This window comes from Podarcis erhardii, assembly GCF_964252035.2.
Source record: "Podarcis erhardii genome assembly, chromosome: Z".
Lineage (NCBI taxonomy): Eukaryota > Metazoa > Chordata > Lepidosauria > Squamata > Lacertidae > Podarcis > Podarcis erhardii.
In genome coordinates this window covers 44791384-44816436 of record NC_138504.1, presented here as the reverse complement: position 1 = coordinate 44816436, position 25053 = coordinate 44791384, and the positions used below count along the sequence as shown (strand labels likewise).

General features: G+C 42.7%; 1 long non-coding RNA gene across 1 annotated transcript; it reads right to left on the bottom strand.

Annotated features, from left to right (window-relative positions):
• Positions 1–1912: 1912 nt before the first annotated feature.
• On the bottom strand, positions 1913–19676 carry LOC309333892. Its single transcript, XR_014152762.1, has 2 exons — positions 19544–19676; positions 1913–2094 (listed from the first exon to the last, which is right to left on the bottom strand). It is a non-coding gene; the product is annotated as an uncharacterized lncRNA (long non-coding RNA).
• Between the last annotated feature and the right edge of the window lie 5377 nt (positions 19677–25053).

Here is a 25053-nt window from a genome sequence, read left to right as displayed (position 1 = left end):
GAAGGTGTATATAAGTATTTTCTTAAATTCATCATACATTGACTCCCAGAATTTCTTTACTGTAACACAAGTCCACCACATATCGTAATATTCTCCATCTACCTCTTTACACTTCCAACATTTTCTGTCTCTCTTCCTAAACATTTTTGCCAACTTAGTTGGCGTTAAATGCCATCTATAAATCATTTTCATTAAATTTTCTTTCAAACCCATACATGCTGTAAATTTCAAACCCTCATTCCATAATTTTATCCATGCATCCAATTCAATATTGTGCCAAAAATCTATAGCCCATTTTATCATAGCTTCTTTCACTTCATCTTTCATGAACCATTCAAGCAACAAATCATACATTCTGGATAGTGTTTTACCTCTACACTCTATTAGTTCAATTTGAAATTTTGATATTTTTTTTTTATCCTCAAACCCAACTTTCCTTTTATCTTCATTTAGTGTATCGTTTACCTGATGGTATTGCAACCACCCTGTTAACATACTTTCAATTTGGTCATACGGTTTGAGTTTTAACCCTTGTTCCGTACTTCTGGTGATTTCCTCGTGATTTCCTTTTCCCTTCCATATTCACCTTTTTGATTGTCAGTACATCTATCGGTGATATCCACCATGGGGTTTTCCTTTCCAATAAATTTTTATTCCTTTCCCATACTTCGTATATCGACCTTCTAATCACATGGTTTAAGAAACCTTTGTGTACTTTTACTTTGTCGTACCATAGGTACGAATGCCACCCGTACCTATTGCCATGACCCTCTAAGTCCAAGAGATCAGTGTTTTCCAATGTCATCCATTCCTTCAACCATACTAGGCAGGACGCCTCATAATATAAATTCATATTTGGCAAGGCGAAACCGCCTCTTTCTTTTTTGTCTATTAATATTTTCAATTTAATCCTTGGCTTTTTCCTTGCCAGACGAATTTTGATAATGATTTTTGCCAATCTCTGAGTTGTCCTTTCCCTTTAATTACCGGAATTAATTACTTCAGAGCCGTGGCCATTGAAAGAAGCCCGAGATAGCCCTCCTGGGAATCTCAAGCAACACAGGGGTTTTTTAGAGGTTCAGCGAAGGCTATGCGGACCTCGGAACCCCAAGGGGCTATCTTGGGGGACGTGGCACCCGGCGGTGTCGGGTCGTGCTCTCCTGCTCTTTGGGTTTTAGAAATAAATCCAGAGATGGGATCAAGCTTCTAATGAAAGTGGCGAGCTTCCGAAAATTAAAAACCAATTTGGAATTATAATTGGCAGAGTCTACTTGACCATCGCATCAAAACTGAACTTATTAAAATTTAGAGAGCTGTGGGGCACAAAAAGGGAGTCCGTCCCAGCAGCTGGGAGAAGATGGCGTATGGCGGAAGGTTGCAGGAAGGAGCGAGGAAAGAAAGTATCTGCTGAGTGAGTGTTACTTATTAAGACCTTGATTACATTGTATAAAGTGTCGAGGCAACACTTTTATTTAAAATAACTTGTGGCGAGTGGAGTTAGAGGTTTCTCTCTGTCAGTACTGGTTGGAATTTGAACTGTCTGCGGCTTAAAATAATTTGATTCGTCATGCTCCACCATTTTTAGATGAGAAAAGTTGTACTAGCCATGACTGGCTAAACATATTAAAGATCTGGATTAGTGACCCAAAGCTGAACATGGGAAAATTTAAAAACATTCGGCTGTAGCTCTTTATTGGGATTAACAATGGACTTTGTTGGGGGGGCCTTAAAACAGTGTTGGAGAAGGAGACTTTGGCATTTGGATTTATAAACCCACCCCCCAGCATTGTTTCGTGAGGAGGAAGACACCGGAAACCCTGTTCTTTAATGTTTTTGGAGTATGTGGCGCTTTTCTGAGGTCACCAGTGGATTAAGCCAACAAGCGGCGGAAAAAAGAAGAATGCAAATTGGATCACAAATATCTTCCTTTTTTATTCTTTCTCATATACAGCAGTTTGGATTCTCCACTCTTTGCTTCTTGCTGGCTTTCTTCGGATGAAACGGTGGGACAGACAAAGAAAACGAAAGTAACTGTATTGAAGGACCGTCATTTCTGTGTTTGCTGCCATCGCATCGGACAGGAGGGAATCCAACCTAAAAATAGAAAGCTTGGATTTGTGACCTCTGGGGGTTGTCAAAAAAATTACATAGGACAATTTAAGAGCCAAACAGTACTTTTGGGCAACAAATAAACAGCATGTCTGGGGGGAAATGGGAAAAAGGGAATAGGCACCCCAGGGGAAAGACGTCCTTTCTGGCAGGAGAATGGGAAAGAGGGCAAGGAGATTAGAGCCTGTAATGGAGTGGTTATACCAGATTTAGATAGATCAATGAAAAGACGAGATGCAAATGAAGGTAAATTACCGAAAACATTCTTTGATATGGTTAATACATTGGGACTAATTGATATTTGGAGACTTAAAAACCCAACAACAAAACAGTTTACAATTTTCGCAAAACCAAATCAAAGTTCTAGTAGAATAGCTTATATATCAACCTCTAAGGAATTGATTCTGAGAGTTTCAAAAACAGAGATCTCCCCAAGAACTTTGTCAGACCATAATTCATTACATATGGAAATAATAATAATAATAATAATAATAATAATAATAATAATAAATTTTGTTTATACCCCCCCAGCCAAGGCCGGGCTCAGGGTGGCTAACAACCAATAATAAAAACAAGTTGAATGAATATAACTTAAAAACAAGATTAAAATACAATATTAAAACATTAAAATGCAGCCTCATCTCAGGAGGAGAAACGAAAAAAGAAAGAGGGGGAGGGAATCAAATTGACTCCAAGCCAAAGGCCAGGCAGAACAACTCTGTCTTACAGGCCCTGCGGAAAGAAATCAGGTCCTGCAGGGCCCTGGTCTCATGAGACAGAGTGTTCCACCAGGCTGGAGCCAGTGTTGAAAAAGCCCTGGCTCTGGTTGAGGCTAATCTAACTTCCTTAGGGCCCGGGACCTCTAGGGTGTTGCTTTTTATGGACCTTAAGGTCCTCCGTGGGACATACCGGGAGAGGCAGTCCCATAGGTACGAGGGTCCTAGGCCGTGAAGGGCTTTAAAGGTCAAAAACAGCACCTTAAATCTGACCCTGTACTCCACCAGGAGCCAGTGCAGCTGGAAAAGCACTGGGTGAATATGCTCCCATGGCAGAGACCCCGTAAGGAGCCTCGCTGCAGCATTCTGCACCCGCTGGAGTTTCTGGGACAGCTTCAAGGGCAGCCCCACGTACAGCAAATTACAGTAGTCAAGCCTGGAGGTGCCCGTCGCATGGATCACAGTGGCCAGGTCGGGGTGGGAAAGGTAAGGGACCAACTGCTTGATGCAGAGAATGTGGAAAAATGTCGCCTTGGCTGTTGCTGTAACCTGCGCCTCCATGGAAAGGGAGGCGTCAAGGATTACACCCAAACTCTTAACGGAAGGCAATGGCACTAATTGGGCCCCCACAAAAGGAGGGAGTTAAAAGGGAAAGACCCCCTCAGCATTTAGATGGAGAATGAATGAGAATCTGTTTAATGACCAAAAGATAGTGCAGAAAGCCAATGAGATAATAGCAGAATATTTCAAATGGAATATATAAAGGAACACCCATTGAAACAGTATGGGACGCAAGCAAAGCAGTGATGAGAGGCTTTTTGATTCAAAAGAATAGTTTCCAGGGGGGAAAAGGAAGAGAGAAGAAAAAAGAAATTCTGGCTCATCTCATGGAGAATGAGAGAGTGCTAACAGTAAAACCAAAAGAAAAGACAATAAAACAAAATATTAAAATATTGCAGACTCAGTTCTCCATGGTGGTGGGTCAGGAAGTTGAGTGGAAAATAAAGGCAATGAGACAAAAGAACTTCAATTCGGCTAATAAAATTGGGAGATTTTTGGCATGGCAATTAAAGGCAAGACAAAAGCAAAACACAATTCGTAAGATAAAAGAGGCAGATAAGATAATTGAAGACCCCAAGGAAATTAGAAAGCCTTTCCAGAGATTCTGGTCTATAAGGAGTTATATGCAAAAGACAGTAAGAGAATAGAAAAATATATACAAAACCACCAATTGCAACAAATTCCTACAGAAGAGAAAGAATAATTAAATCAGGAAATATCAGAACAAGAAATTGAGAAAGCAATAAGAAGAATGAAAATAGCAAAGGCTCCAGGCCCACATGGCATTTCTGCAAAATACTATAAAACAAAGTGAAAGCTTTTGCAGATGATCTAGTCTTAACTTTGGAAGACCCAAAATATAGTGTAAAAGAGGCCTTAAAGAAAGTGGAAGTTTTTGGAAAGGTATCTGGGTTTAAACTCGATAAAATTAAAACAAAAATGCTAGTAAAGAATATAAACAAAGAAGAAATTGAAGAACTACAAGCATCTCCAGGTATTATGGTGGTTAAAAATGTGAAATATCTGGGAATCTGGCTGACAACAAAAAATATTGATTTGTTCAAAGATAATTATGAGAGTACATGGAAGGAAATTAAGAAAGATCTAGATATATGGAGTAGATTGAGACTGTCATTCATGGGTTGAATATAAGTGATAAAGATGAATATCTTACCTAGAATGTTATTCCTATTCCTCTGTACCTGGTTTGACTGGTGCAGTCAGCTCGCACACCACACACATTCCTACTGTGATTCCGAATCGACCAGGAGTAGTGCGTGGCGGGGGAAGGAAGGCTACTGTGACAGGTATGGTGGCAGGGTTTGCACCCCGGGGTGGTGGATGAGAGAATACCACCACTCTTTTCTGGGGCTCACCTGGCATTTTTTTCCTATGGTAGGTCAAAAAGCCCAAGGCAGGAAGTGTGTCGCTGTAGCAAAGAGCCAAAGGGAAACCTGACCTTATATCCTTTCCCAGCTCTTTCCACCAGGTGCTGTGAGTTACCAATTGGCCTCACCTGTGCAGCCATGCCTTGCCTCTTCAGAACAAACTTAGGAAAATCCCAGTCCTGTGAAGCCCTACTGGTCACAGGGCCTGGCTCCTTCATGCACTCCTGACAATAAGATGGGAGACACCTGGCTTGCTAGTAGTAAAAGGATCTGAAAAGGATCCTTTTCAGTAGTAATAAAAGGATGTGAGCAGGATCTACGAATCTTAGTAGACCACAAACTTAACGTGAGCCAGGTATGATCCAGCAGCAAAAAAGAAAAAAGAAAAGCTAGTGTTATTCTAGACTGCATCAACAGAAGTATAGTTTCCAGTTTAAGGGAAGTAACAGTCTCACTCTATTCTGTCTTGGTCAGACCCCACCTGGAATACCGTGTCCAGTTCTAGGCACGACAATTTAAGAAGGATGTTGACAAGCTGGAACGTGTGCAGAGGAGGGCAACAAAGATGATCAAGGGCCTGGAAACCAAGCCTTATGAGCATCAGTTGAGGGAGCTGTTTAGCCTGGATAAGAGGAGACTGAAAGGCATTAAGATATCCATCTTCAATATCTCAAGGGCTGCCACATGGAATATGAAGCAGGCTTGTTTTCTCCTGCTTTGGAGGTTAGGACCCGAATAAATGGTTTCAAGTTACAAGAAAGAAGATTCTGACTAAGTTTCAGGAAGAATTTTCTGACAGTAAGAGCTGTTTGACAGTGGAATAGTCTCCTTCAGGAGGTTGTGGACTCTCCTTCATTGGAGATTTTTAAGCAGAGGTTAGTTGGAATCTCATGGACACTTTAGTTGAGATTCTTGTATCACAGCGGGTTGGACTGGATTACTCTTGGGTCCCTTCCAATACTGCAATTCTATGATTAATCAGATCTAGTTGGGTCACTGAACTGTTACCATAGCAACTGAACTTTCACCTGCATCATCATGGGATGATTTACAATCATGAAGAAAATTAACCCCTTCTAGTTACTCTGTTTTGCACCTGTTATTTTTTGTACCTCAAACCTAGCCTGTGTACTGTTTTGATTTACACATCAAAGCCTTTAGCCACACTAACTGAGGACTAATGGGAGGTGGAATCCAACCACATAAGGAGGACCCAGAAGTTCTTCCTTTCAGTGCCTGGCACCTTCCCTCTGTGCATTGCAGATCTCTCCCTTCACCTTCCCAGCAGCACACTCTGCTCAACTCTTTTGTCAAGCATCTCAGCTGTGTTTCTGCCTCCTTTGCTTCTTCTCCCTAAAAGTCAGTGCCACATGGAAGCCCAAATTGGCATGATGTTGATTATGCAAGGGTGGGTTCTTAACACCTCTAATCAGCTGATAATCCAATAACCTTCTCAGCTAACATGCACTTGCCACATCCTGATGGCTGAGAGAGAGCAGGGGCAATCCCATCAGGCTTCTAATTATCACCTGGCAGCTGTAAAAGTGAGCATCAGGTGGGGAAGCAAGGAGAATCCAGTCCTGGATTATAAACCATGTGTCAGGTATTCTCTCCTTTACCAGTTATCTGCTACCCATATATATATATATATATATATATATATATATATATATATATATATGACAATGAAGATGCTTAGCATGCAGAAGGTCTCAGAACCAATTCCCTGTATCGCCTGTTAAATTAATCTGCTCATGCAGTGAATGGAGGAGGGGAAATTCTTCCTGAATCCCTGGAGCAGCATCCTCAGTCAGAGGAGAGAGTTATAGTGCTGGATGGACAAATAGTCTGGCCTAGTGTACAGGAGGCATCCTAAAATACCTGTAGAACTATTTGAATCTCAGCCTCCCATCAAGCCTTGTTAAAAGACAGCAGAAGGAAATGTTGCAACCTTTGGGGCTTTTTTGTTTAGAAAAACAGAAAGGGAGGGGGGGAGATTGTGACCAACGAATGGAAACTAGGAGCTGGCTTTTTTGTGTGTCTTACTGTTATTACAGTGCCACTAGACTATTTCTCAAAAGTGAGACATGCTCTCACCCACCCAAAGGCAGATGCCCCAGTTAGAAAAAACATACTCAATCAAAGAAATAGACCAAGAAGTACATAGCACACAGGCCAATTTTCCAGTTGACGCACAGGGCACTTTAATATCCAGGTTCTTGACGGGGAAAATGTCATTGAGGATTCCATTTCTGTAAAGCAGAAGTGTAATATTTTCCTAATGCTAAATAGAAGGAAGAAGGGCTATGCTGGCAGAGGGAAAGGTTATGGCGGTAGCATGAAACGCTACCCCCTGCAATGCATGAAGCATAGCTAAATAATCCCTGTCAGGTGACCAATCCAACCTCTCTTTATAAACCTCCACTGGAATGGACAACCACCTCCCAAGTTTGTCCATTTCACTGTCAAACAGCTCTTACCATCACAAAGTTCTTCCTGAAGTTTAGTCAGAATCTGCTTTCTTGTATTTTGAAATCAGTGCAGGGCAGGCTATTCTGGTATAAATGAATACATCAGACAGTAGAGAATGGATGAGAAAGTTAAGACCCTCCAGATGTCGCGGGACTCCAAACCCCATCATCCCTGACCACTAGCCACATTGAATGGGGCTGATGCAGAATTGGAGTCCCACAACATCTGAAGGGCCACAGGCTCCACAAACTCTGCAGGAGAACCTTCAGTAATGTGGAACGCCCTCCCATCGGATGTCAAAGAGAAAAATAACTACCAGACTTTTAGAAGACATCTGAAGGCAGCCCTGTTTAGGGAAGCTTTTAATGTTTAATAGACTATTGTATTTTAATATTCTGTTGAAAGCTGCCCAGGTGGGTGGGGCATTAATAATAATAATAATAATAATAATAATAATAATAATAATAATTGTTATTAATTATTATTATTATTATTATTATTATTATTATTATTATTTAATGGGATATAATCCTCATGATAAGAAGAGTGACACTCCACATTTGTGCCTGTATCAGTTTGTGAAATGTTGGAGAGTGTGAGTTACTGTGCCTAACATCTTGTCTGGGGATGTTTTGAATCCCAAGCAGCAAAAATGAGAGATTAATCTAGCACCCAGTATGATCATAATCGTTCATGACTGGTGGTGAACTGCATTCATCCAGGTGTGCCACTGCTTTTATCTATGATATGAATCCTCTCTTCTGTCTACTGGCAATGCCACATCTAATACATTAAAAAAAATAGATTTGCCATCTTTGCTACTGCATTACATCAGTGGCTTACAGCATAATTCTATTAATTGTGTTGATATTGTTTTTTAGAATTGTGTTGATTTTTAATTTTCTTTAGTCACTTAGAGTGCAAACTTCTTTAAAAAAAAATAGCAGGTCACATTAGGCAGGTAGAAGAAGCTGACCAAATGATTCCTCACTGGAGTGTAGGTTTGGGGAGATGCTAATGAGAAATGAGGGGTGCGGGACAGAATGCCAGTGATGAGATGCTTTGACTCTGTGGTGAGAAGCAAGAAGATGAGTGAAGTTGCTGTTTACTTAGAGATATATAGTTACGGAAAGAGGCTGGAACGATTGCTGACATGCTGTTTTGCTGAGCATTAAGATTTTTTAAATGCAGCTGAGCAAAATCTAAAAGCCCTTTCTGAGGTCGACTGAGGTCATCCATAATCTGTAAATGCAGGTGTGGGGAACCTCAGTCCCAGGAATCATATTCTGCTCTCTCCATCTGGCCCTCGGGATTCTTCCAAAGCCACACACCTTCCCCAGGTAAACCTCTGACTAGCCCTTATTTGCAGCCTCCTTTTTGCCTGTCTGGAATGCGTCACTGAACTCAGATAATATTGCAGGATCACCTTACCCCATGTACACGCAGTCTGCAGAACTGTTACAAGTGCTGTGTAATACTCATTCCACATGTGTAATAAATCTGTCTTTCAGTGTGGCAGCACCTACACTTTGGATTCTCTGCCTCTGGGTAGCAGGCAATTGTCTTCACTGTATTTCTTTTGGCACCTGCTTAGAACATTATTTTTTCTTAGGCATGACTATCCAGACATGCAGAAGTTACATGCGTTTCATAATTTCCTCTGTGCAATGTGGCAAAGAAAATAAATATGCCATCATAACATTTCCCTTCGCTGGATGTGGTAAGCTGTAACTTATTGTTCCACCTGAGTGGCACTCGCATTGGTGCCATATATCCTCTCGTGTTGATGTAGGTGTTAGACTTGTAGTGAGTGTGTAATTCCTTTGAGTTCTAGTCCAGAAATTCCTTCTTCTGTTGGTGTTGTTCTCTATGTAACTTGGACAGAAAACTGTTCTGCATCTCTTCCCCCACAATTTATTTAACCAGGGTTGCTCTCTGTTGTGTGTTACACAAGAACCCAGTAGGAGACAGCTCTGTACCTCGGTACCTCTTCAGTATTTCCCAGAAGTGTGTGAAATACAGAATTTCCATTTGTGATCTTCTGGGTTTGGAGGGGATGGGATGATGAATCCCATCTTTTGTAGTGGATCAGTGTGAAAAATCCCTTTTCTTTTCTGAATAAAGTGAATTGGATAAGGGTCTGAAATACATCTGCCTCTGTGGACAACCTGCCCCCACCCCCACATAGAAGGTCAAAAACTGGATTTCTTTTCTCCTAGGGTCTGAGTGAGATTTTAAAGAGAGGGGCAATAATGTCATTATTATAATGTCATTATTTTCCTTGTTCTGGAGTGAATTGAGGAAGTTGATGGAATTAGTGTTTGCTGTGGGTTAAACCACAGAGCCTAGGACTTGCTGATCAGAAGGTCGGTGGTTCGAATCCCCATGACGGGGTGAGCTCCTGTTGCTCGGTCCCTGCTCCTGCCCACCTAGCAGTTAGAAAGCATGTCAAAGTGCAAGTAGATAAATAGGTACCGCTCCGGCAGGAAGGTAAACGGCCTTTCCGTGCACTGCTCTGGTTCGCCAGAAGTGGCTTAGTCATGCTGGCCACATGACCCGGAAGCTGTACGCCGGCTCCCTCGGCCAATAAAGCGAGATGAGCGCCACAACCCCAGAGTCGGTCACGACTGGACCTAATGGTCAGGGGTCCCTTTACCTTTACCTTTAAGGTAAAAAAAATAATAAGGTAAAGGATCTCTGGACGGTTAAGTCGAGTTAAAGGCAACTATGGCGTTGCGGTACTCATCTTGCTTTCAGGCTGAGGGAGCTGGTGTTTGTCCACAGACAGCTTTCAGGGTCATGCGGCCAGCATGACTAAACTGTTTCTGGTGCAATGGGACACTGTGATGAGTGTGATAGTGCTCGGAAATGCTGTTTACCTTCCCACCGCAGCGGTACCTATTTATCTACTTTAGCTGGTATGCTTTAGAACTGCTAGGTTGGAAGAAGCTGGGACCAAGCAGCGGGAGCTCACCCCATCGTGTGGATTTGAACCACCAACCTTCCAATCAGCAGGCCCAAGAGGCTCAGTGGTTTAGACCACAGTGCCATCTGCTCCCCTTATTTGATACTAGACAATAAGTAGGCATGATGGTATAGTTCCAAATTCAGAATTCCAAATCTACCTGCAAGGATTTTCTTGGTGTTGTTGAACCCGAAAGACATTTCCTAAACACATAGTTTATCTTTTGGAAATATGTTCCAGGTATAAAAACTGGCAGAGCTCTCAGAAAATATGTAATTATGGGAATAATATTCATTTTGAAAGCATTCGCCCTTCCCGAAAGGGTAAGGTTTAATGACTCCCATCTGTCAATATCCAAATAAACCTCTTTCATTATTTTATTTATATTGACTGTTACTAGCTGAGTTATATCTCTTGGTATTAGCATTAGGATTTAATAGATTTGGGACAAATTCGGAATTGATATTACTTAAATGAATGAGCAATAAAAAAAATTCCTATTGGCATCAATTCCAGCTTGTACCAATAAATAAAGTATCCTGGTATTTTACCAAAGGCATAAATTGTTTGCATTAACATAGGAATACTAGTATGAGGTTTCAAAATAAACAAGAGAATATCAGCTGCAAATAAAACCAATTTATATTCAACTGAATCATGGACTGCTCTGTAAATCTTGCAGTGTTGTCTAATAGTGCAAGCCAAGGGTTCTAGGCAAATATTAAAAAGCATAATACCGTTCACTTTAACTCTAGATGTAGGTGAGTCATACAATAGTTTAATCCATTTTTATAAAAAATAAATAAATCCAAATTTAGCTAAAGCTACCTCTCTATACTGTTTATAAATTTTGTTGAAAGCCTTCTCAGCTTCTAGTGATAAACTTAGAAATTGATCTTTATTTTTGTTTAAATCTACCAATCCATTTCTAATCTAACATTATCTACTGCTTGTTTTTATGAAGTCTGTATGTTCACTCTTAATGACCAGTGCTTTTACTTGCTGGATTCTGTTTGCTAAGGTCACTGTTAAAATTTTTGTATCAACATTGATCAATGATATAGGCTGATAATTTGCACACTGAGTATGATATTTCTCTGGTTTGGGTATGAATGTAATATAAGCTTGATTAAATGCCCTACCTTTAGCCAATGTTTTTTCTAGAAAAAATAGGTGCCAGTACAACCATGAAGTTGTTACAGTATGTGACACACTTTTAAACCAAAATAAAAGAGGTGCCAGTACCCCCTGAAAAAAGGCACTGCCTTTAGCAAATATCTCTTTATACAAATGTTGATGTTTTGGAGTTAATAGATCTATTTATGTCTTATACCATTCAAAAGGAAACCCATCCAATCCTGGTGTTCTACCATTTCTCATTTTAAGAATTATTTCCTTAATTTCTGCTTCTGATACTGCTGCTATTAACATTTGTTTCTGTGAATCCTCTAAATACACTGGTACCTCTAGTTTTGGGGTGCCATTCGCACCCTGCCCCGAAAAGTCCACAACTAGAGTGCCTCTTCTGTGCATGTGCGCGGCACGATTGAGCGCTTCTGCACATGTGTGAAGCGTGCAGATCGCTTCTGTGCATGTGCGCATGGCAAACCCAGAAGTAAACACCGGGTTCATAAGATGAAAGTCCGTAACAAGAGCGGAACACAACTAGAGGTACCACTGTATGGTATATTTATTTTGTTACAAACCTCTGTATCATCATAAGCTGCATAGTATTTGACATGTACTGGACTCTGAAGTCAAAACGAGCAAAGAACTATGTCCTGCAGATCTGCCACTCGTTGAGACAACACATTGTCTGCCAGTACTCGAGACTGAGATGATCAGTGAGGAACTCCACCTGGTGCTGTGCCCCTTCAAGAAAGTTCCTCCATGCTTTGAACAGATGCTACCTCAGCTGGGCGTGGACCAGTTGTTGGGGCAGCGTTATAAAGCCTGCTTGCCCTGAATTCCATCTACCTGGCCCTGCAGTCCCCCTTTGGGGCCTATCATCTACCCCACCTGGAGGACTCCTGCTGTTGCTGCTGTTGGGAATACTGCAATCTCCCCCCACTCTGAGGACTCCTGCTGCTACTGCTGCTGTTGGGGGGACTGCCATCTCCCTGTGGGAATTTTAGAGAGGCAGGAGAGGAAATATTATTTATTAATATCCTTCCTAACTTGCACTAATTTTAACATTCCCCTTTAAATGCACAGTGGGTAGCTGTTTGCAAGCTTGTTTAAACTTCTCAATATAGATTCCTGGTAAGATCCCTTATTTCCCTCTTAAAAGAATGAACATACAACAATCTTATTTAAAGTCATAAAAGAAGTTTACTCACAGCATCATCAGTTCACAGTTGGATCCCTGAAGGCAGACTTAGTTATGGATATATACATGTGAGTCTATCCCATATAGATAGACTTTGTTGACTGAAAGCTAACAGGACATCTCTAGCTAAAAAGCTGCTCCAACGATGAGAGGAAGTCAAAGAGTCTACTGTGTGCCTTGTGCTTTTGTTACCTGCACAGGTAAGGTCATGCCCACCTCTAGTCACATGCAAGAGGAAGGATGCCCCAGCCCAGGAGGAAACAGGAAGTTTTTGACTGGCTGGACCAAACATCCCCTTTGCGTGTCCACTCTAGGAAAACAAGGAATGTTGTACTTGACTGCTACTTATCCCACACTCCCCTCTGAGGATTTGCGGGACTCCTGCTGCTGCAGTGGGGGGGATGGATGGCTGGTGGGGAGATGTTGGGGTGGGTGGGATGAGGGCATGGGCCAGCCCCCCATGTTAAAGTTGTTTTAAAGGGGATAGGGTTTGTATTTGTATGGGGGTTGTCTAAATGTATAGTTGTTTTAGCTTGTATTGTATTGTAGCTTTTGGGGGGTGTTTTTTTGTTAAGTTATTTTGTTTTAAGGGGTGAGGGCAGGGCTGCCTGGGAGTGGGACCCAGCCAACAGAATGGCTGGGGCAGATTCCACGAGGGGGGGGACTCTTCAGCCCTCGACCCACCTCCGGGTGTGGCAAGACCACCTTGCCAGGCCAATGAGATGGACCGGCTGCCTGGTGAGGCCTAGTCAGTGGCTCAGGGCACGCTGGAGGGGTCTGCCTCTGCACCGTTGGCCAAGCACTGCTCCCTGGCACCACTTGGGAGCAGGAGCCCAGCAGCCTTCATGACAGGGGTGGGGTGAGTATCGGGGAGTAGGGCAACACTGAAAGGGAGTCCGTCCCCCCCAGCTGCAGCCTCTGAGCAACATTTGGATGGGGCCAGACAGGCCTTCCCTCCTCACTCTGCTTTGTGGGCTGGCTGCTTGTAGGGGGATCAGCCCCCCCCCCGGGACCGTGGGGCAGAGCCTTCCCGTGAAGGAAGCAAGCACCACAGTGGCCTGTTTGCAGAGGTCAGAGGTTGAGGCAGAAAATGGCAGCCCCCAGGGGAGTAGCCTTACCCAACCCACGTCCGAGATTGCCACCACCCTCATCCTTGTGCGGCTGAGTCCCACAAGCCTGCAGGTTGCTACTACTGCAGCTTGGAACACCCTCAAGTTTAAATTTTATGTCTTTTTTTTATTTGATTTTCTTTACCTTTGATCTTTAACATTCATTCGACCTCATAATTCTTGATTTCCTTTTTTAAAAAAGCTTTTGACTTTTAACATTGATTGGGCACTACCGTTTGATTCCAGAATGTGTGTGTGTGTGTGTGTGTGTGTGTGTGTGTCTATAGATAGATATGTAACAGAAATGACAAAGGGGGGCACATCTTTAAAGCTGTTAAATGTAACAAATATTATGCCTGAATGTATCCTTTCAACTTGACAGCTCAGTGAAGATATCTAGCTTTAAAAATCATATAAAATCAACCCCTTTGCCAGTTTCCTCCATTTCAACACTATTTGCTCTTGGAAAAAGGACTCTTTTCCCTGCCCCCCTCCCCAAGCTTGAAGACAAGTATTACACACCTCCTACTCCAGGAAGTGCCCAGAGGTGACAATTGCTGAGCTGATTGTTGGCCAAGGAAAACCTAATCCCATCACTAGACTTGAGGGGTCCAGACTTGCAAAGGAAGTTCTATTGTACTTTGGGTGGTGGGACTTCAGAGGTGTTTGCCTATGCTAAACTTATACCTGGGTCTTGCCCTGACATGTTTTGCCTATGCTAATCTTGGACCAAGGACTCGTCTGGACATGTTTGCCAAGGTTGAACTAGTGTAACCCCTGTCTACCCCTCCCCTTTGGTGACATGTCAGTGATGTAAAGATGATGTACCAATGATGCTGTACGAACTGTATTCTGGGATGTGGTGGGAAGTTTTAAAAGTCAATGTTGCCCCATGCTCTGGGTTCACTCACTGCTATTGAACCTGTTGCACAACAATAAAGTATCTAAGTCTACTGACTGCTGTTTTGCTCCAAATTACTTGGCTGGAATTTCTTTCTTTTACTGACCGCATGGACCCATGGGGGACTGGTACCCTAACAAGCTGGGCTGTTGAGTAGTCTCTCAACCCAGAATTTCCTTAACAGATATAGATAGATATAGAGATAGATAATATAGATATCCCATACACACACATACCCCCTTCACCCTACCCCCTTTTTTCCTTTTCCTTTTTTCTCCTCAAATATACACATATTTGGCTATTATTATTTTAATTAAAAACAACCAATAACCCCCCCCCCATTATTTCTTGCTTCTGCAACTGTTTCCCCTTTGCTTCTCAGGTTGCCATGGCAATGCTGCCAGCTTTTCAACCACATAGCCATAGGAACAAAGTCCAGCAACTCACTGCCCTACCTTCACTTTTCCTCTGAAGTGTCTTTCCTCTAGGCAGGCTCTACCAAAGCATGCCTGAAGGGGTCTAATCTACATGTTGGAGGTTAACCATACTCAGGCTGGTACATCTGAAAATAAGAAGCAGCCTTATTCTAAGTTGCACCATTGACTCATTTAGCTCAGGACTCGTCCATACTTCTGTTTGTCCCATGCCTAGAAAGCATAGGTTAGAGCAGTTTTCCCCTTCTCCTGCTCCTTTCCCAGGGAAAACCTACTCTTTAACTCTAAATAGGAGCAAACAGCAATCCGGAGGAAAACTGAATTGCCTTTTGCTCCAATTGAGCATGAAAGAGTGGTTTTCCTTGGGGGAAAGCAGCAAGACAAGAGGAAGTGTGGATGAACCCTCAGTCTTATCTGTGCTGACTGGCAGCAGCTCTCCAGGATTTCAGACAGGGAATCCCTGGGAATGCCAAGAATTGATCCTGGGACCTTCTGCATGCAGGGCAGTTGCTCTACCACTGAGCTACATTCCTTTCCAAATACAGTCATACCTTGGTTCTCGAACGCCTTGGTACTCATACGTTTCGGCTCCCGAACGCCACAAACCTGGAAGTGAGTGTTCCGGTTTTCGAATGTTTTTCAGAAGCCGAATGTCCAATGCAGCTTCCACTTAAGTGCAGGAAGCTCCTGCAGCCAATCAGAAGCCTCACCTTGGTTTTTGAACAGTTTCGGGAGTCAAACGGACTCCCAGAATGGCTTAAGTTTGAGAATCAAGGTAAGACTGTATGTAAAATAAAAATTGGAAGCTGCCTTATACTGAGTCAGACCATTGGTCTGCAGTGGCTCTCCATGGTTTCAGGCAAAAGATTTCCTCAGCCCTGCCCAGGGATTGAACCAGGGACCTTCTGTATACAAACCAGATGTTCTGCCACTGAGCTATGCCCTTTACCCCTTTTTCGATCAATCCTAATACACTTCGAACACATTGCAGATGCCTATTTCCCACCCTCCTATCTCCTTTTGCTTCCTTGTTGCACTTTCAAATAGTCTGCCAGGGCTACCAGCCTCAGTCAGTGCAACCAGTGGTGAAGGGTATTATGTGTTGGAATTCCTGCTCCGTGACTGCAGTCATGTGATTGTTGTCTTTCACATGATGTGGTATGTTTTGACTCCACAGAGTGGAAAGTGACAGAGACAGGATGTTTGTGATACTGTGTTCCGTGAAGTGGAACTATTGTCTTTTGTTCTTTCTCTTTGCTGTCTGATGCTAGAGAGAGAGGGAGCCATGTTGCAGTGCTCTGTGTGTGTTTATTTGTAAATAAAGTAGATTAGCCAAAATGCTGAGTTGCTGAGGTCTGTTACGCAAGCTGCAAAGACTCTGCAGATCCCTAAGTGTGCCGGTGTCTGTTGGCATCAGTTGCTGTGATGTTTGGGCAGAAGAAAGCTATTGAAGCTCCCGAACGATCGACCAGGAGGGAGAGAACGTGTCAGTTGGGCATGTGTCTCTGCCAGGGTCCAACTCGAGTGTAGGCTGAGCTCCTGACATTATCATCCAGCAAGATCTGGAGGACCACAGGCTTCCCATCCCTGATTTAGACTTCCATGCTTGTCCAGGAATTTTTAAGGGGCTACATTTGGTTTTTACTTGTTGTCTTTAATTTTTGTTAGTTTGAGATGGTTTATGTTTGGCTTTTATTGTGTTTCATTGTCTTTTTTCAATATCACACAGTGCAGTGGGAGTAGTTTATATGAAGAACAATTTAGAAATGCATTGTTATGAGTTGGGGGGGGGTCACAGTTTAGTCTGTACACCTGAGTCCTTTCAAATTCCTGGAACCACGGCCAGGTTCTTGATAATGGCCCCCTAAGTATGAATCGTTAGGGTAACAAAGGAAGTTGCTCAGTGCCAGAAGACAAATGGGTAGGGACCTCCTCCCTCAACTGGCTGGTAGTTAGAAGGACGAAAGCCAGAGCTGAGTGTGTCAGAGAGACCTAGTCACTAGAGGCAGGTGGCAGGCAGAAGCCTGGGAGGTATAGAGACATGCTTGATTTCTGCTGGAATCCAAGCTATGGCTATGGAAGAAGCAAGACCTTGGGGTGTTAATGCTATGATTGGGATGTTAATGCCATTGCAGGCTCAGTTTGTATATATCTGTTAATAAAACATATACAGTCATACCTCATGTCACGTTTGCTTCAGTTTGCCATTTTGAGGTTGTGTCCCACAGCAACCCGGAAGCACCAGAAAGGATTACTTCTGGGTTTCGCCGCTCGTGCATGCGCATGGATGCAAAGTGACATCATGCGCATGCGCAGAAGTGACGAATCGTAACCCTCGCGTCCACAGATGCGCAGACATGGGTTGTGTTCTTTTCAGGTTGCGAATGGGCCTCTGGAACGGATCCTGTTCGCAACCAGAGGTACCGTTGTTGTTGTTGTTTAGTCGTTTAGTCGTGTCCGACTCTTCGTGACCCCATGGACCAGAGCATGCCAGGCACTCCTGTCTTCCACTGCCTCCCACAGTTTGGTCAGACTCATGTTGGTAGCTTCGAGAACACTGTCCCACCATCTCGTCCTCTGTTGTCCCCTTCTCCTTGTGCCCTCCATCTCATGAGGTGGCCAAAGTATTGGAGTCTTAGCTTCAGGATCTGTCCTTCCAGTGAGCACTCAGGGCTAATTTCCTTAAGAATGGACCGGTTTGATCTCCTTGCAGTCCATGGGACTCTCAAGAGTCTCCTCCAGCACCATAATTCAAAAGCATCAATTCTTCGGTGATCAGCCTTCTTTATGGTCCAGCTCTCACTTCCATACATCACTACTGGGAAAACCATAGCTTTAACTATACCAGAGGTACCACTGTATTCTAAACCAGGGGTCAGCAAACTTTTTCAGCAGGGGGCTGGTCCACTGTTCCTCAGACCTTGTGGGGGGCCGGACTATATTTGGGGAGGGAGTGGATGAATTCCTATGCCCCCCAAATAACCCAGAGATGCATTTTAAATAAAAGGACACATTCTACTCATGTAAAAACATGCTGATTCCCAGACTGTCCGCGGGTCGGACTGAGAAGGTGACTGGGCCAGATCCGCCCCCCAGGGCTTAGTTTGTCTGCCCATGTTCTAAAGACACCAAGTCCCTGCTGTCCCTCATTCCAAGGAAACCAAACCCTGATTAAGCACCTGGAACCCCTGGAGTTGGGTTGCCATATGTCCAGGGAAACCCGAGCATGTCCTCTTTTGGGGAGCAAACATGCCCATTTTTACATTTTAAAGGAAATGTCCAGGTTTGGGTTGGGGGGAGGTGTCTTGGGATTGGGTGGCTCAGGCTCAGCCTGCTCTGCATGTCATGACCGCTGCCAGCCTGAGCCAGGGAAAGGGGCATGAGGGCACAGCAGTGCCCCCACATGCCTTTCTCCGGCTCGTGCTGGCAATGGCTTGAGATGTGCTCTTTTTTGCTCTTCAAGATATGGCAAGCTACCCTGGAGTCTCACACCACTCAGAGTGGCATGCAATAATGTAGTATTTGATCAGTTTGAACTGCCGAAATTGCCTTTTTACAAGTGCCACATAATGGCTGCATTCCAACATGGGGTTTATTGAGTTTTCCTGATTATAATGCTAGCACTTCTGTCCTGATTTCTAATGCTCCTTTTACACTGCAGTACCTGTTGGGTTACAGAAATGCAACTTTTTAATCAATATATCAGCACATAGTGCTAAATTTTAAACAGCAAAAAATAACTGTATGCGAGGACATAGCCCCAAATTTTGCCCATGAAATTGCAGTGTAAAACTCCTACAATTTTCTGAGTTAATGCAGTTGCAAATTGACTTTTTTCTGGAAACAATTAGCAGGGAAATGAGTGCTAAACTTCTGCTAGATTTCCAGAAGTGACCTTTACATAATGTGAAAAATCACATAAAATGTGGAAATTATCTGGTATGGAAATATCAGGAAAATGTAGTAAATTATTTTCTTTATGTAGCAAAATCTCATTCCATATTTGTGAGAGCTCAGTTCTTTGGTATGGGAGCAATTGTGCTTGGGAACTCCTAGGCAGTTGCCCTGATTTACTGTTTTAGATACTTGCTAAAACCCTTTTTGGTTCAGCAAGCCTATCAAGACATATAATTTAGTCACCTATATCTGTTTTAGCTTTGCATTATCTCTAAGCTTTCTTTGTGCACAGCTGGGGAAACTGTTTTATCAAGAGTGTATATATATTTTTACATAAATTTTACCATAGATATAAGAGAGAGGGAGAGAGAAGAAAATACAAATTGTTACAGACATACAAACTTGCTTGAAAGTTTTGGTTAAAAGACAAAGCAGCCCAAGATATATATTTATGTTTTGGTGACATCTTCAGATTAGTTAGCGGGGCTGTTCTTGGAGATGGGTCCAGAGATTACAGCTGGTACAAAATACTACTGGAACATAGGAAGCTGACTTGTACCAAGTCAGACTATTGAATCCATCTCAGTACTGGCTGCCTGCATTAGGGGCAGCAGATGTGGGGCCCTCAGTTGTTGTTGTTGTTGTTGTTGTTACAGTGGTACCTCAGAAGTCAAATGGTATCCAGAAGTCGGTTCGACTTCCAAAATGTTCGGAAACCAAGGCGCAGCTTCCGATTGGTGGCCATCTTCCAAGGGAGTCCATTCTGCTGTCAAACCACTCCTACTGTCAGGGACAGGGATACAGAGGCAAAGGGATGGTGGGGATCTCCCTCCCTTCTCCTGTAGCTGAAGATAGGGAAGATAGGAGGAGCCAGAGTGATCAACTCCATCGGACTTCCGGGTTGGCACCTCCGGTAATGGCGGAATTCCTCTGATCAGGAGGAATTTGCTTCGTGGAAATCCGGGTCACCACAGCGAAGGCGGAGACCCACTAAAAATCACAGGCAGGTGAAGCCTGTGAACGTGGGATTCGGCTGGCACCTTTTGCGCCTCCCCTACTCGCGGGGAAACCCAGTTTCGGGGATCCGGATCGACGTGGGGTGAGCGGCGAACATCAATACAGAAACTATTCAGAAATTGATACAGGAATCTACTTTGACATGGCAAACTGCGGAGAAGGCTAGGGAGAAAGTTGTTGCCGTTGAACCTAAAGTAACACAGTTGGAGAGAGAGAGTCCCAGCCTTACAGATGCAATTTGATGACCATAAGTTGATGCCTTCTACGACTGAATTTAAAGAAAATCAGATTTTGAGGATTAGAGCCCTACCTGAACTGGAGAAGGAGAGTTTGATGGATTTCACCACGCAGGAATTTGCTGATTTTTGGGACCTGGACTTGGGTCAAGAAGAGATTAAAATTGCGAGGGCCTTCAGACTTGGAAGAGAAGGGAAAAAAGAGAAGAACAAAATAAGAGACTGTTGGAACTACCAGAAGAACCTAGAAGAACAACAGTCAATAGTGGAAATCTTGAAAGACGTCCCGAAATATCTTTTGGATTTTGGGTTTAACTACGGAGATTTGGTTGCTCTGTTGAGAAGGAATAAAATCATCTCTAGGTGGGAGTTTCCCCGAGATCTACTCTTCAGCCTCAAAGGAAGGAAAATAAAAATAAGATCAGTAGAAGATAAAGTAAAGTGCATGTATAAATACGAAGAAGACTTGCAGAAGGGACTTGGAAAAGAGTTAAGAGCATCGGACAGAAGATTACCAGGTTGATGGACTATATGAAATTGGCAGAAATGACTGGCAGAATCCGAGACCAGGGAGAAGAGACAGTGGAAGAAGATTGGAAAAAGTTTAAAGACTATTTATAGAAAGATTGTAAAATTAATGAGTGTTATAAAAAATGTTGGAATGAACTTATACGGCTTTAGCAGAAATGTTATAAGGAATTAGGTATAAATAGATTATTAGAGTATTAAAAGGAAAATAAGGTTAAAATATGTTAAGACAACTATATGACAGAAAATAGAGGAAGATGGAAAGGAATTGCTGAAACAATTAATAGAAGTGGAATACAAAAAGGGAGGTGTGAGGAGGTCGTTGAAACAAGTGAATGAAAGATAAGATATTGAAATGGTATGATGTGTGTTTTAAATTGTTTTTGCTTTGTTTGGTTTGGTTTGGTTTGTTGTGTTAATGTTGTGTTGTGTAATGTTTATACATTGTATTGTATTGTTTTCTTTTCTCTTCTTTTTTTTCTTTCCTTTTTCTTTCCTTTTTTGTAATGTTTAAATGTAATAAATATTATTTTTAAAAAAAAAAAACACAGAGTGATCAACTCCATCATGGAGAAAGACTGAAATTCTTCATCTGTTATTGCAGTGACTGGGTAAATCTAAATTAAAAGCTTTCTTGTTTTCTCCTGGCTCCTTGAAACCATCAGGAGGGGAGGGAGAGAATTCCTCAAGCCTGACACTTACCCTTAGAACATTTGTAACAGAATAGCTCAGGGTGGTGGGTTCAAGCCCCACGCTAGACAAAAATATTCCTTGCAGGGGGTTTGATTAGATGACCCTTGTGATCCAAATTCTATAATTCTTTGATTCTATGATATTTCTCAATCTCCTTTTCACCAAACTAAACATACCCAACTCCCTCAACTTTTCCTCATAAGGCTTGGCTTCCAGACCCTTGATCATCTTGGTTGCCCTCCTCTGCACACATTCCTTCTTAAACTGTGGTGCCCAGAACTGGACACAGTATTCCAGATGTGGTCTGACCAAGGCAAACTAAAGTGGGACTATTACTTTCCTTAAGTAACTGACGCCCTGTATGAATTTCTCCAAACCCCCTTTAAAGCCATTCAAACTGATGGCATCTTGTGGTTGTGAAACACAGTATTTAACTATGTGCTATGTGAAGAAGTTCTTCCCTTTGTCTGTCCTGAATCTTCCAACATTTTCCTTCATTGGATGATGCCTGGTTTAAGGGAGCCCTACCTACATTCTTCACACCATGAATAATTTTAGACAATTCTATCCCCTCCCTTACTCACCTTTTTTTCTAAACTATAAAGCCCCAAATACTGTAATCTTTCCTCATTAAGTGATAATGGTGTATCAACAAGGTCATAGGAAAACTTTCCAAGTTGGTCACCAGCATTTGTAGCAAATTCTACAGCTTTAACTACCGGTATGTGCTGTGTGAAGGGATTGTTCCTACTGCCTGACCTGAATCTCATTCAGTTTCACTGGATGATCCCAGGTTCTAGTCTTATGTGAGAGAGAGAGAGAGAGAGAGAGAGAGAGAGAGAATCTCTCTAGCCACTTTCTTCACAACATGCATAATTTTATACATTTCTATCATGCCCTCACTCTTACTCACACCTAAACTTTGTAGGGAAGCTCCTCCAACCCCTTGATAATTTTGGCTGCCCTTTTCTGAACCTTTTCCCGCTTCTAAAATATCATTTTTAAGGTATTATTTGAGTAAAGCTTTTTAATCAGGTAAAGTAACCTGGGGTCTAAGCCCAGTGACTCCAGTTTGGACCATAACAGCCCCCTGTCAACTGAGTCAAAAGCAGCCTTAAGATCTAAAAAGGCCACAAATAGGTCTTCTTTATGGTGCCACATGTACTTGGCGGCAAAATGGGATAACACTACAGTGGTACCTCAGGTTAAGTACTTAATTCGTTCTGGAAGTCCGTTCTTAACCTGAAACTGTTCTTAACCTGAAGCACCACTTTAGCTAATGGGGCTTCCTGCTGCTGCCGCGCCAGCGGAGCACGATTTCTGTTCTCATCCTGAAGCAAAGTTCTTAACCTGAAGCACTATTTCTGGGTTAGCAGAGTCTGTAACCTGAAGTACATGTAACCTGAAGTGTATGTAACCTGAGGTACCACTGTATACAGTTAGGATTTCCCTGATCTAAACCCTGCCTGCTCTGGGCCTATGCCCACCTGGTGGAAACTCTAGTGCACATGGCCCTTAAATGTAAAATATATGATGATCTCCGCCATCAATTTCTAGACCATCTATGTATTCCAACATGGAAACCAAAGACAGAGGTTATAGGTTTCTTATTACAGGGCAGAGACCAGGAGCTCACCAAGACAGTAGCTAAGTTCCTCTATTTGATTTTTTTTGTTGCCAAAGTACACTACAGGATCCTACCCTTGCTGGAAACCCACTGAGGATGAAACAGATTGCTCGCCTCTTCTTCCCTTTGGCGGGTGGCTGTGCTGTTGGGGTGGCGACAGGATTGCACTGGCTTATTTATTCTTAATGTATTCTGAATGTTTCTATGTGATGCCAATAAAGGTTACTTGACTTGATTTTTTAGGTGCAGTGACCAGAGCTATACACAGTATTCCAAGTGTCATCTCTCCATAGATTTTTATTAAGGCATTTTAATACTGAGTTTTCTTTTTGCTGAATCCTTCAAACAAAAACTAAGCAAAAAAACCCCAAAAATTTAAAAAAATGGAACAGTAGCTTGATTATGAAGGACAAAAATGGAGCAAACTCATTTTCTTTCAATTGCAGACAGCTAATGTCTTCCTGGGAATATAGCAGAAGAAGCCTTTTGTTGTAATTTTTGAAACCAACTTTTGCTTTTGGTGTTACATGATTGAAATTTGCCTTTGAACCATGAATTGCTTGAGTTTTTCTTCCCCCAGTGGCTGATTGTTTGATTTTACACATTATTTATTCAATTGTTTATATCCTTCCTTTCCACTTGAAAATCCACAAGGAAGCTAACAACTTGATTTAAAAATCACAAACACAGGCATACACCAATAATTAGAACAACAAAGAAATCAAAATGGTATTGACAGCAAGACAATAAGTCTACAGAATTGACTACAGTCAATTCCAGATTATGTGCATACTGAGCATGTATCCTGATCTGCTTGCACAAAGTTTGCAGAGAGATTAAATGACATCAGCTATTTATTGAACAAGAATTTGGATTTGTTTGCAAGGAGGTTAGATGGTGTTGTAGCAAGCAAATGTTATTCCACAGTTTCCAGTGCATTTCCCCTTCACTTTCCCTGCTGCAAAAAGTCCATGGGGGGAGAGGGCAGGTTTGCCAATGAGATTGACACATGCCTCCAAAAAACAGCAGTCCTGAAGCACCCTAAGAGCAGCTGCAACTTTCCAAATGCTAACCAGAAAAATCATGCCTTTGCTATAAATCTAAAGCACAAAAGGGAATATGATGTTTTTCTCATCACCACTTCACTGAGAGGGGATACATTCCACAGGTACAGTTGCTTTCCCAGTTTGGTTTCCCAGTTTGGTGGAATCTCTGGGGGCATATCAAACATTATGTAACATTTACCGGTATTTACAAATATCCAGTTGGGGCATGGGTGGAGCCACGCAGTTTAGAGATTTCTCTGTTCCCACATCAGGTCTCCAGGGAGGCAGCCAGCATCCCAAGATGCCCAAATTCATCTATCTTTTAAAATCTCAGTCAAAAACTGTCCCTTGCTTACATACACAAACACCTATCTAACCCTCTCTGCTTGGCAAGATGGGTGGGAGAGAGATATTTGGTTCTGTTCTGACCATCAGCTTAGAATGTGTCTCTTATACAGCAGAATTGTAGAAGTGTAGAGTTGGACTGGACCACAAGAGCTATCTAGTCCATCTTTTGCCCAGGGTGGGGCTTAAACTCACGACCCTAAGATTAAGAGTCTCATGCTCTACCAACTGAGCTAAGTGGGATTCTTTTTCAGCTCAAGGGCCACATCTCCTTCTGCGCAGCTTTCCAGGGGCCATGTGCCCATGGTAGGCTGGACCAGAGGCAGAAGTGTGTGTGTGTGTGTGTGTGTGTGTGTGTGTGTGTGAGCCTACTGTACAAAGATGTTTATATATACGGGCCAAATGGAGAGGCCTGGAGGGTCGCATTCAGCCCCTGGCCTAAGGTTCTCCACCAGTGATATACAGCAGGTATGTCCAACTCCCAAGAAACTGCAATCTACTCCCACTATTAAAAAACAAAAACAAAAACTGGCAGTGATCTACCCATTGGATTTACCAAAGGATCTCGCAATCAACCGCAATCTGCCACGGACAACCCACGGTCAACCAGTACATCACGGTCGACCTGTTGGACACCCCTGATATACAGCAAAGTTAGATGTTATGACTCACAGTGACTC